Consider the following 12128-nt stretch of genomic DNA (forward strand, 5'->3'; position numbering starts at 1 on the left):
TTTGGAGGAGAATATTGAAAGTGCCATGGGCTGCCAAAAGACCCAACAGATCTGTTTTGGAAGAAGTGCAGCCAGAGTGCTCCGTGGAGGCCAAGATGGCCACACTTTGCCTCTCATACTTTGGACATATTGTCAGGAGACACCAGTCACTGGGGAAGGATATCATGTTTGGTAAGGTCTCCATTTTACCAAAGAAAAAGACAAAAAAGAGGAAGACCCTCAATGAATGGATTGGCGTAATGTCAGCATTGATGGACTTAAAGTGGCAACAGTAGTGAGGTTGGTCCAGTATTGGGCAGTGTTTCATTCTGTTGTGCATAAAGTCTCTATGAATCGGTACCGACTCGAGGAACCTAACAACAACAAATATTCTCCCGAATTCTTTTTCAGATAGTCCCAGTGTCTTTTTTTCCTCAAAAACGTTTTATAGCTCTGCCTCTTGATCACTTGTTTGAGCCACACACTCTCTCTCTATCTTTTTTTTAAGAGTGTATTTGAGCATTACAAAAAAAAAAAAAAAGAAAACCTGAGTAGAAAGAACCTGACATATCAGCAGTGATTATCTGTGATTGGTGAAATTACTGGTGATTTTAACTATCATATATAAGGTTAACCACTGGACTGCTAACCACAAGGTGAGCAGTTCAAACCCACCAGCCACTCCTCAGAAACCCTATACAGGATCACTGTAAGTTGAAACCGACTCGACAGCACCTAGAAACAACAACAACAATATAATGGTAGCATATTGTACAATGAACATTGTTCTAATTTTTTCATCCTTTAAAGTGAACCATGTGGGAGGAAGATGACATTTTCTGCTCCAGAAAAGATTTCCCGTGAGCCACTCTCCTTTGTTTCTTGTGTGAACAGAAATTGTCTGCTGCTTTCGAGACATTGTGATGTTGTGTTTGTATTAAATTGATGATTGTAAATTGGTATATTTTTTGTAGGCATTCACTAACTTCCTCCTGGTAGGTGTGATCAAGTGATCAACTTGTGCTCTGTTCTCTGTTCAGTGTTGGTGCTGGTTAGTGTAGGATGGGTTTGGCTGATGTTTGCTTTCGTTGGTCCAGTGGATAGCAGCAGTTCTTGTCTCCTGTCAGGTGAGGCAAGAAGACAAAACCCACACACATGAGAGAAAGAAAACAAACACAAACCTGCCAACAACACTGAAAGAAAGAAAATAATAAAGGAAAAATGAAAAAAGCATGCAATAGCTTAACAAAGAATACAAAATCCTAAGAGAGAAAAGAGGAAGAGGAAAACAAAATTATAAGAAAATAAAAAAGAAAGAAAAAGAACTAAACATATTTATGGAGAAGAACGAGAAAAGGGAAAAGAGACCAGAAAGTAGACCAAAAATAAAGAGGGATTTAAATAAATAAAACAAAGAAGAAAGAAAGAAGCAGCAGCAGCTGGGAAAGAGAAGCAGTTTTTAAAAAGAGAAAGAAGAAGAAAAAATTAAAGGGGAGAAGAAAAGAGCAAAAACAAGGAGACAAAAGTGAGGGAGAAAAAATAAAGAAAAGAAAAGAAAAAACAAAACCAGTAAGAGGAGAGAAAAACAGGGCCATGCCAGACCCAGAAAGGAGAGGATCTGGGATGCTCCCGTCAGCCATGGATCTCATGTCATGGGTATGAGTATTCTGGGTAAGTGATGAGAGGGAAACACTCAACCCTAGATGGAATTCCTATAGGGCTAAGTATTGTCTGTTTTGGGCATACAATCCAGAAGTAGTTCTTGCAAACCCCAAAGCAACTGTGGTATCAGGGTATCTTTTTCCCTGAGGGGATCCAAAGGTGAGAGTCCCTCCAGTGCAAGGCTGACCAAAACCAGCTCACACGCAGGTCTGGAATAGGCCACACCTGATTCCAGGTACAGGGGTTGGTGCTGCTAGCTCCCCATACACTGATGTGACTTCAACAGTCCAGAGAGCAGGAACTTCACTGGGAGTTCATGCAGGTGGGAGCCAGCCACACACCTCTAATCACCAGGGTAATGTGGGGTAAAAGAAGAAAAGAAAAAAATGTTTGCCCTTTTCTGTCCACCAATAAGCATTATGCTTCTGCACCACCTGCTGCCCTGGTACGTTCAAAGTCACGTGTGAAAGTTCAAGATGGCCACACTGCCAGCACAGAGCAGCAGTTTCTTTGCTGTGTTTGTTTTGTTTCCTCCCCCATGCAGCAGCTCAGCTCCTTCTAGTGAGAGGTAGCCCAGGACTCAGGGCCGTCTCTGCAGATCTAGAACAGGGTCTAGCCAAACAAAGTCAGTATGGACAGCTTCCCCCTGCTTTAATGCGGCCCACAAACGCAACTCTCACCTCCGTGCTGTTCTGACCACAGGGTATATGCATGTGGGGGCCAGCCTCAACTCTGGTCATCAGGAGAGTTGTGCGGAGCAAAAAAAAAGTTACACCTTTGTTTCTGCGAGTCACAGGAATGTTTCTGTAATACCAATAAGTTTTCTTGTCTTTAAAGCCACTCACAAAAGCTAAGGATGACTGTGGGTATCTGATTGCTAGCTTGTATCACCAGTATCTCCTTATTTTGCTGTCTGTTCAATTTTCTCTCTTGGTAAGCATTCAAATCCATTTCTCTAGCCCTTCATCATGTGAGAAACTTTGTCCATACTGAAAAATGCTCAAGTAATCCAATCTGTACTCATTTTAGCAAGAGAGAGGTTTTCTTTATTTGATTTTGCAAAATTGGATGCTCAACCCAGTAGACACGGACAGATGCACCCATCTGTCCCACAATCAGTTTTATTCCCCTGCCTCAAAAAAGCCCCACCTCCAGTTTCCCTTCTACTGGTATTACGAGGTCACAGTCTTCTCCCAAGGTCACATACTAGTCCTTAGTGGGAGCATTCTCATCTTCTTCTTTCCCCCTGAAATTCCCCTACTTCCTTGATGAGTGTATTCTTATTTTAAAGTTCCTAGCCTCCGCTGAGCTCCCTTAGTCCTGAAAATGGACCATACCACCAAGAGCTATTTCCACAATCAGAAGCTCAGATTTCCAGGACTATCATCTACATCTGTTTTATTTGGTTATCCCCATTTTTGCTGTAGGGATCCGTACAGCCTTTCTGCCTCATGTGTCATCTTGCCGCCTCTTTGATGTTGAGTCTGACTCACATGCCTACCACCTTGTCATGACAAGTCTATCTGACTTGACCCCCAAAGCATTCCTGTTGACATCCTGGTTTCCCACTTGACACTTCTTGGCAGAATATGGCTCCTGGAAAAAGGCAGAGGAAAGTAGAAGGTAAAAGACCTAGAGAAATGGACAGAAGACATCAACATACATGTATGCACCTGTGTACTTACACATTCATACACACAGAGGCTGGAAGACACAGGAGATAACCAAAAACAACCAGGAAGACTAAGACCAACACCAGCACAGCACAGGGGGACATACATACAGCTCCCAGTGACATCACTCATAAGAAGCATGCACTGAAAGGCAGCCAACTCATCTCTTCAAATCCTCAAAACAATTCTTAAAAGTTCTCTTACTGTTCTCCTTTTATAAATGAAGAAACAAGGTCCAGGGAGGTAATGACACTTATTCAATGTCAACCAACTTGGTGGATGGTTCTGTTCTATCTAAGGAGACAAACAAGCAAATAAAAATATTATGCAAACCCTTCATTAGACCTTAAACAGGACAAAGATGATACAAAGACAGTAATCCAGATGAAGGATATCATCAGTATGAGGCCAAGATCATGTCCAAGTGAATTTATGACAGTGGAGCTAATTATGTTCTTGTTAGGTGCCATCGAGTCAGTACCAACTCATAACGACCTTATGCAAAGCAGAATGAAACACTGCCTGATCCTAGGCTAACCTCACTATTATCGCCATGCTTGAGCCCACTGATGCTGCCACTTTGCCAAGACCCTATCTGGGTGTCATTCTCCATATCTCTGATCCTCTACCTTACCAAACATGATATCTTTCTCCAGCGACTGGTCCCTCCTGATAATATGTCCAAAGTATGAGAGACCAAGTTTGGCCATCCTGGCCTCCAAGGAGCACTTTGGCTGCCCTTCTTCCAAAGTAGATCTGTTGGTTCTTTTGGCAGCCCATGGCACTTTCAATATTCTCCTCCAAAACCATAACTCAAAAGCATCAATTCTTTTACGGTCTTCCTTATTCACTGTCCAGCTTTCACATGCATATGAGGTTATTGAAAATACCATGGTTGGGTCAGGCACACCTTAGTCTTCAAGCTGACATCTTTGCTCTTCAGCACTTTAGAAAACTCTTGTGCAGTAGATTTGCCTAATGCAATATGTGCTCCTTTGATTTCTTGACTGCTACTTCCATGAATGTTGATAGTTGATCCAAGAAGAATGAAGTTCTTGACAACTTCAATCTAATTATAGATGATAGAAAACAGAGCAAATCACAAATTCATAGTTGTCAGCAGATCATCACTGTTGAAGGAGAGATTACTGAAGCTGAGAGTAGGGAACGGCCACTATTGGGATATGCATACAATCATGGATTTTAAAAGGTTACAGGATTGTTTCTGGAGCTTTGACCACCTGGCTACCTGGTAGTTATGACCATGTAACCTTGAATCATAGCCTCCAGACCCCAACTTTTCAGATAGTGTGAGGCTGTTGTCAATAAATCATTAGCCATGCCTAGGGCAGTTCCCTGAGGGCAAGTGTGCCCCACCCTAGGCTGACTCTGAAATTATAATCTACTTTCAAACACTGCCTGAGGACAGAGCTTCCATATTGTTGGCTAATGATCAGAAAGAATTTAAATAGATTCTGAATTTATTCCAGACTCAAAACGGAATTAGGGCTCCAACATTGTGGGTTAATATTGTTGCTGTTATTGTTAAGTGCTGGTGAGTCGGTTCCAACCCATAGTGACCCTGTACAGGGTTTCCAAGGCTGTAAATCATTACAGGAGCAGAAAGCCTCATCTTTCTCCCGCGGAACAGCTGGTAGTTTTGAACTGCTGACCTTAAGGTTTGCAGCCCAATTCGTAACCACTACACTACCAGTGGGTTAGTGCCCACTAGACTGTCTGGATAGGATACTGACTTAAGCACCTGACATCTCTTCCTCAGTGTCTTCACCCTTAATGTGGGAATGGTAGTCCCTGGGTCATGTAAGCAGCTAAGCACGTGACAACTAACCAAAATCTTAGCTGTTGAATTACATCTTGAAAGAAAGGCCCAGCAATCTTTTCAAAAGCCTTGAAAGCCTTGCAGAGCATTTCTATTATGCACACATGGAGTCGCCATTGAGTTAGAATGAACTGTTGTTGTTAGGTGCCATCGAGTCGGTACCGACCCATAGCGGCCCTATGCACAGCAGAACGAAACACTGCCCAATCCTGGGCCAACCTCACTGCTGTTGCCACACTTGAGTCCAGCGATGCTGCCACTTGGCCGATCCATCTTGCTGGGGGTCTTCCTCTTTTTCTCTGACCCTCCACCTTACCAAACATGATATCCTTCTCCAGTGACTGGTCCCTCTGACAATACGTCTGAAGTATGAGAGACAAAGTTTGGCCATCTTGGCCTCCAAGGAGCACTCTGGCTGCACTTCTTCCAATCACAAGCAGCCCATGGCACTTTCAATATTCTCTTCTAACACCATAACTCAACAACAACTAGATGGTTAATATGTGGGTAATAAAAGTATCTGCCTCAAAGACCTTTTCTGAGGATTCAGTAAGATAATGTATGTAGTATGCTCAGGAAATTGTTTGGCATAGAGCCAATGCTGAATTACCTTGAAATCTTATGCCCAGTTCTGTGTGGTGAGGTACAGAGAGGAACAGGTCACCAGGCCAGAGGGGCAAGATGCTGAGGCTGAACCTGGGGAGCTGCCCTCATTTATTTGTGTAATTCTATTTTTGTATGAGTCTGATAGGCATAGAAGGTCAATGGGAGATTGGCAGATATTTTCTATTTTTCCACAAATCACAGCATATTATTTGTGGTGCTCTATACTTTTTGCACTTAAATATGTACTGGAACTATTTGCAAGTCAGTACATGCTGCGTTGCTTCAATCTTTTCAGTGAACATACTTGTAGGAAAATATTACCCAACTTCCTCCTCCAGCTTCTCCTGCCTGTGTCACCTGGCCTGTTTCCCTGCCTGCTCTCATGGACAACAGAGCCTGAGACCCTCAGGCAAAGAAAAAAGACAAGCCTTGTCTGATTGGGAGACGTCACCCTCGCCCCCACCCTGCTGGAGTTCATCCCAAGGAGACAGTGACCTTCATGTCTCAGAGTGTGAGATTCTTTACTGACATATCTACAACCCAGATAGTCCCCCAAGGGACCCCCCCCCCGCACCCTGTCCCTGTCCTCAGCCCTCAGGTCTCTCATTGCCTACAAGTCTCTCATTCTCACTTCCCCAGACACTCTGGGAGTTGGAAGAAGTCAAGGATAATCTTTCTGGATTCCCTACAAAGGGCATGATGACTTCTGCGGGCACCACAGAGGGCAGACTTCCGAGTCTTCTACCCCTTATAGTTCCTTTTAGTGAATGTGCTGTTGTTTCAGAGTAGACCTGTGCTCTCTAGGGCTTTTAAGGCCATGACCTTGGAAACAGATCACAAGGCCTGTCTTTCAAGGCACGTCTGGGTGGGTTAAAAATGCCAACCTTTTGATGGTGGTCAAGAATTGAACCATTTGAGCCATATAGGGACCCAAAGAACCTGTCATCCTGAAATGACCCACCAGGCCCTCCACCTCCTGGCCAATTGAGTTCTCCACTTTAGATCCTCTCCCTTCTACCAGCTCCCTTCTACCAAGGAAGACCCAGGCCCCTAAAGTCCCTCACTGCCCTCCCCACCCAGTCAGTGACCCTCTAAACCCTTGCCGTCCCATTTGCCTTCTGGATTAAGAGAGGTGTCCCTCATGTGGAAGGAATTAGATGGGGTACAGAGGCTGGGCCATCCAAGGCGTCCAAAGGTGTGTGGTAGCGTGAGGAGTTAGGGGGAAGGCACACAGCAGCACACAGGCGGGCATCAGAGGGCATTGGAGGGCACTTTCTCATCCTAGTGCAGGGACTTCCTCCAGATTCCTACCGCTGACACTTTGAGGTAGATGGGGGAATGAGGGGCCTGGTTCCCGCTATTAGCCCCCCTGAGCTAAGAAGCTGAATAATCCCAAGGAGTGGCTTCCGCTGGGCTCCTAGACATCTTCCTCAGTACGCCTTGCCTAAATCAAAGCAATGGAGCCACTAAGCAAATCAATCCTCAGCAAGTATCCCCTGACTTTTCTTGTGCTCAACTGTTCCTATATAGACACTCTAGAATGCCCACCACTAGCAGAAGAACCCAGAAACACCCCCATCCCACCAGCACCCTTTCTGAGCCCCTATTTTAGGATCTAGACCAACTGAAGAAGTCCAGAAAGAGATTACACTGAAGGTCTGAAGCCTGGCCCATTCCTTTCCCACCCACCACGTGGGTGTGGCAGGATGACCTTTCCTCAAAGGGTGAGGGAGCTGTGAGAGAGGCAGGATTTAGACCAGTTCCCGGACTACAGGTGGTGTTGACTGAGCGGGCCTGTTGCACTCAAAGCCCCAGAACCCACCAGGCCATTCAGAGACCCAGAAGCCTCTCCAGACCTTCACTCTGCACTGGATTCTCAGGTGAGGGGCTGCTCAGGTGAGCAGATAGTCCTCCTTCCACGCCAGCCTCCTGGGGGACTGCTTGGAAGGAGGGCAATTGTGGGGACAGCTAGCACTACTTGTGCTCTGAGATTGGGGACAACTCAGAAAACCACTCTGAAGAAGGGGTGGTAGGTGTCTGGGGATTCTGAGTAGTGGGGTACATTTTGGGCTTTCCAGTTCCAGGAGTCTTCCGAGTGTGGGGGCTATCACTTTATGACCTCTGTCGTATGATCAGTGGGTTGGGGGTCAGAGGAAAAAGGAGCCAGCCTTTGGCTAAAGAATATGTGGGCTGGAGTTGAGACTCTCAGGCCCCAGAAACCCCCGGGGTGGTGGAAGGACAAAGGAGGCAGCTTCAGAGACTGTTAAACTCTGAGTCAACCAACACTATATTTAGAACCAAGTCCATAAACGTTCCTCTCCCCTTCAGTTATTATGAGAGCAAACGGAGTTTGTGTGTTTGTTTAGGTATTTATTTGCTGTAGCACATTTTTAGTGCTAGCTAAGGAGCTCTGGTAGCGTAGTGGTTACGAATCGGGCTGCAAACCTTAAGGTCAGCGGTTCGAAACTACCAGCTGCTCCGCGGGAGAAAGATGAGGCTTTCTACTCCCGTAAAGATTTACACCCTCGGAAACCCTGTACAGGGTCGCTATGGGTCGAACTGACTCGACGGCACTTAACAACAACAACAATGGAGTCTTAGTGTAGTGCTGTGTGTGTGCTGATGCGCTGGACTGTAAGGTCTGTTTGAACCGTAAGGTCAGTGGTTCAAGCTCACCAGCCACTCCTTGGAAACCCTATTCAGGGTTGCTATGGGTTGGAACCAACTCAATGGCAGTTAACAACAACAACATCTGCTAGGAGTCCTGGTGTGGTTCTGTAGGATAACTACTGAACTGCTAACTGTAAGATTAGTAGTTCAAACCCACCAGGAGCTCCTTGGAACCCCTAAGCAGGGTCACTATGAGTCAGAACTGACTCCACAGCATTTAACAACACGTGCTAGGGATCTTATTCCTGGGCCACAAAAATGGTTTATGAGGTTCAAACGCACTCAGTGTTAAGTGTCATCTAGTTGGTTCCAACTAATATGCAAACTTTATAGGGTTTCCAAAGAGCGTGTGGAGGGTTTGAACCACCAACCTTATGATTAGAAGTTCAGTGCTTTTCGAGACTTCCATAGCACTGCAGGAAAAAGTCCTGCCAATCTGTTTCAATAAACAGTATGGCCAAGAAAACCCTATGGACTTCAGGTCTACTCGGTAACACATGGGGCCTCTATGACCCAATCTACTCAATAGCCACAGCATCATATACCAGGCATTGCTCTAAGGCTTGACAAATAATAGCTCATTTAATTTAATTCAATCATTATAACCCTGTTGTTGTTGAGTGCTGTTAAGTCGGTTCCGACCCATAGCGATCCTGTATAGGGTTTCCAAGGAGCAGCTGGTGAGCTTGAAACAGCAACCTTGTAGTTCAAACCAACTTTGCAGTCCAGCCCATTAACCCACAGCACCACACCAGGACTCCATTATAACCTTATGAGGTTATTATAACCCTCATTTTACAGAACACTGACACACATGCTTCATAGCATGCCATCATAGCTACTGAATGGGAAGAGATGGCGCCTGGATAGCTAGAGCTAGAGTTAGATCTCTAGCTCCTTGGGAGACCAGACCAACAGACAAACGTTGGTTTCAGTAGGGAACATGAGCAATTAGTATGCTTGTCTGCCTGCTGCTAAAAATATGCAGAAAGGCTGGTTCAAAGGGAGGGGCCTTATCTTTAGGACACAGATACCTCAGGGGCAGGCCAATGGAGTCCTGGAGTATAGTTTCTGGGTGGACAGGTGGGGCCTTATCTCAAAGACACAGCCACCTCAGGAGCAGTTAAATGGGATCCTGGAGAACTTACACCCTAAGAAAAGAAAAGAAAGGGGCATCTGAGTGTGACATTCAAGTCTGCTTTGAGCAGGGTTCCTGGCCAGGGATATGGTGGGAGGTCTTCACCCAGCAAGTATACTGACTCTCTGCTTTCTCCCCACAGGAACGGGTTATCCAATAGGCTTATCAGATCATCACCGGTGAACAATTTCATTTTTCACCCGTCAAAGAGTCTGCTTCTAGGTATGATCAGCATCTCTGCCCAAATCCCACATCACTTTGCTATCGTAGCCTCTTTTCTAATGTACAGTCTCTGATGGGGACAGATTACCCAGTGAGCAAGGTAAGCATGGACTTACTTGTGCTTACTTACTAATTCCTAATGAACAATTTCACATTTATTTCACCACCCCGCACATGAATTTCAGTCTGATGGACTCCAGCAGCCTGGCCCTTTTGAGCAGTTGCCCAGGGCGTTTGTGTGGAAGTCTGAGTCAGAATAGAGGCTCCACTGCTTGATCCCAAGCAACTGATTAAACCTGCCTGAACTCCATTTTTCACTCTTATCAAATAGAGGTAAAAAAATCACATCTCCTTCACGGGGTTGCCATAAAGATTTGAACACTCTCCCTAGCCTAAACCGTTAACTAACATAGTTAAGTAACTCAATCAGTGTAACTGATGAGGCAGTTACTCTGTTATCTCTAGATGAGGAGACAATAAGTTTCCCCACCAGTAAGCAACATCCTTGGGCTTTCAACCCCACCCTCTCAAATGCCTTTGTCCTCATCTGCTCCCCTGGTACTGAGCTGTGAACCTAGCCCCTGACTTGGGAGGCTGAGAGACCAATCCATAGCAGACACACCTGACATCACCGTCTCCTATAGCTCCTGCTCTGCCTGAGTTGTAACATGGAAGGAGTGACATGGGGCCTTCTCCTGCTGGCCGGTGAGTTCCTTACCCCCTCCTAGTGGCACCTACCCCCCCCACCCCATCAAGGCACTGAAGACCCAGATTTGCCTGTCTCACAGAGAGCATGTCTAACAAATGAGAACTCTTTGTTCCATTTTGTAATCAGAAAAAAGTTTCTAATCATCTGAGCAAAGAGCAAAGCATTTATTGTGTATGGATACTCAGGAGGACAGAGGAGTATGAATCTCCCAGATCTTCCCCGAGGGAAAAGGCAAGGGAGTATTTGTAGGGATCTTGGGCATAAGGTAGGAGCCCAGTGAATTTCAGAAACTTATTTGTGGCTTTGTTTATTTCAAGATGCACTAACTGCTTTGGACATGTAGTTTCTAACAGGCACTGTTAGCTTTTTCTCAGCGGTGGTTATAAGTAGCCTTCACAAGCAATATGTAGCTATTTTTCCTCCCTTCCTGGGGTAGATAGACCTTGGAGTGGGGAACAGCTACCAATTAAAAGAAGAAATGAGAAATCTCCAAAATAAGAGATTAACTATGGGAAGTCATTGACTATGACTAGTAGTTAGGAAGGAAGCTATATTTCAACTAGAGCTGTTGTAACTGTCCAGATGGTATTTTACTTTGGCCAAGCTAAAACCCAATTCCCTTAGATTCTCAGTCAGTGCCTGCTGTCAATTTCAAAAGAGAAACATTCATTTCATTTCAAGAAATATCAATGAAATAATAATACAAATTGGATGTGCATATTGCAAAACCTGTATCAGTGGATTCTGAATAAGCAAAGTTTGGAAACCTGTAGCCACTTGAAAGAAAGCCATTTCCTATTTGGAGAGGAGCTTCTGTGACACTTGACTGCTAACCAAAAGGTCAGCACTTCAAACCAACCAGCCATTCTATGGGACACAGATGTGGCAGTCTGCTTTTACAAAGATTGTTCATGTGACGTGCCTTCGAGTCATTTCCATCTCATGTTGTTGTTAGGTGCCATCGAGCCAGTGCCAACTCATATTGACCTTATGAACAGCAGAACGAAACACTGCCTGGTCTGGCACCATCCTTGCAGGCGTTGTTAAGCTTGAGCCCATTGCTGCTGCCACTGTGCCAATCCCAACTTGTTGGGAGTTTTCCTCTTTTTCGCTGCCCCTCCACTTTCCCAAGCAATGTATCTTCTCCAGTAATTGGTTCCTCTTAACAAAATGTCTGAAGCATGAGAGATGAAGTCTCATCATCCTGGCTTCTAAGGAGTATTCTGGCTGTACTTCTTCCAACACAGATTTGTTTGTTCTTCTAGCAGCCCATGGTACTTTTAATATTCTCCAACACCATAACTCAAATGCATCAATTCTCCTATGGTCTTTCTTATTCATTGCTTAACTGTCATATGCATATGAAGCTGTTGAAAATACCATGGGTCAGGCAGGCGTACTTTAGCCCTCAAACTGATGTCTTTGCTCTTGAACACTACAGAGAGATCTTGTGCAGCAGATTTCTTGACTGATGTTTCCATGAATGTTGATAGTGGATCTAAGAAAATAAAGTCTTTGACAACTTCAATCTTTTCTCCATTAATCATGTTGTTATTTATTGGTCCAGTGGTGAGGATTTTTGTTTTCTTTACATTGAGGTGCAACCCATGCTGAAGGCTGTGGTCTTTG

This window comes from Chrysochloris asiatica, unplaced genomic scaffold (assembly GCF_000296735.1).
Source record: "Chrysochloris asiatica unplaced genomic scaffold, ChrAsi1.0 scaffold00020, whole genome shotgun sequence".
In the NCBI taxonomy this organism is placed as follows: Eukaryota; Metazoa; Chordata; class Mammalia; order Afrosoricida; family Chrysochloridae; genus Chrysochloris; species Chrysochloris asiatica.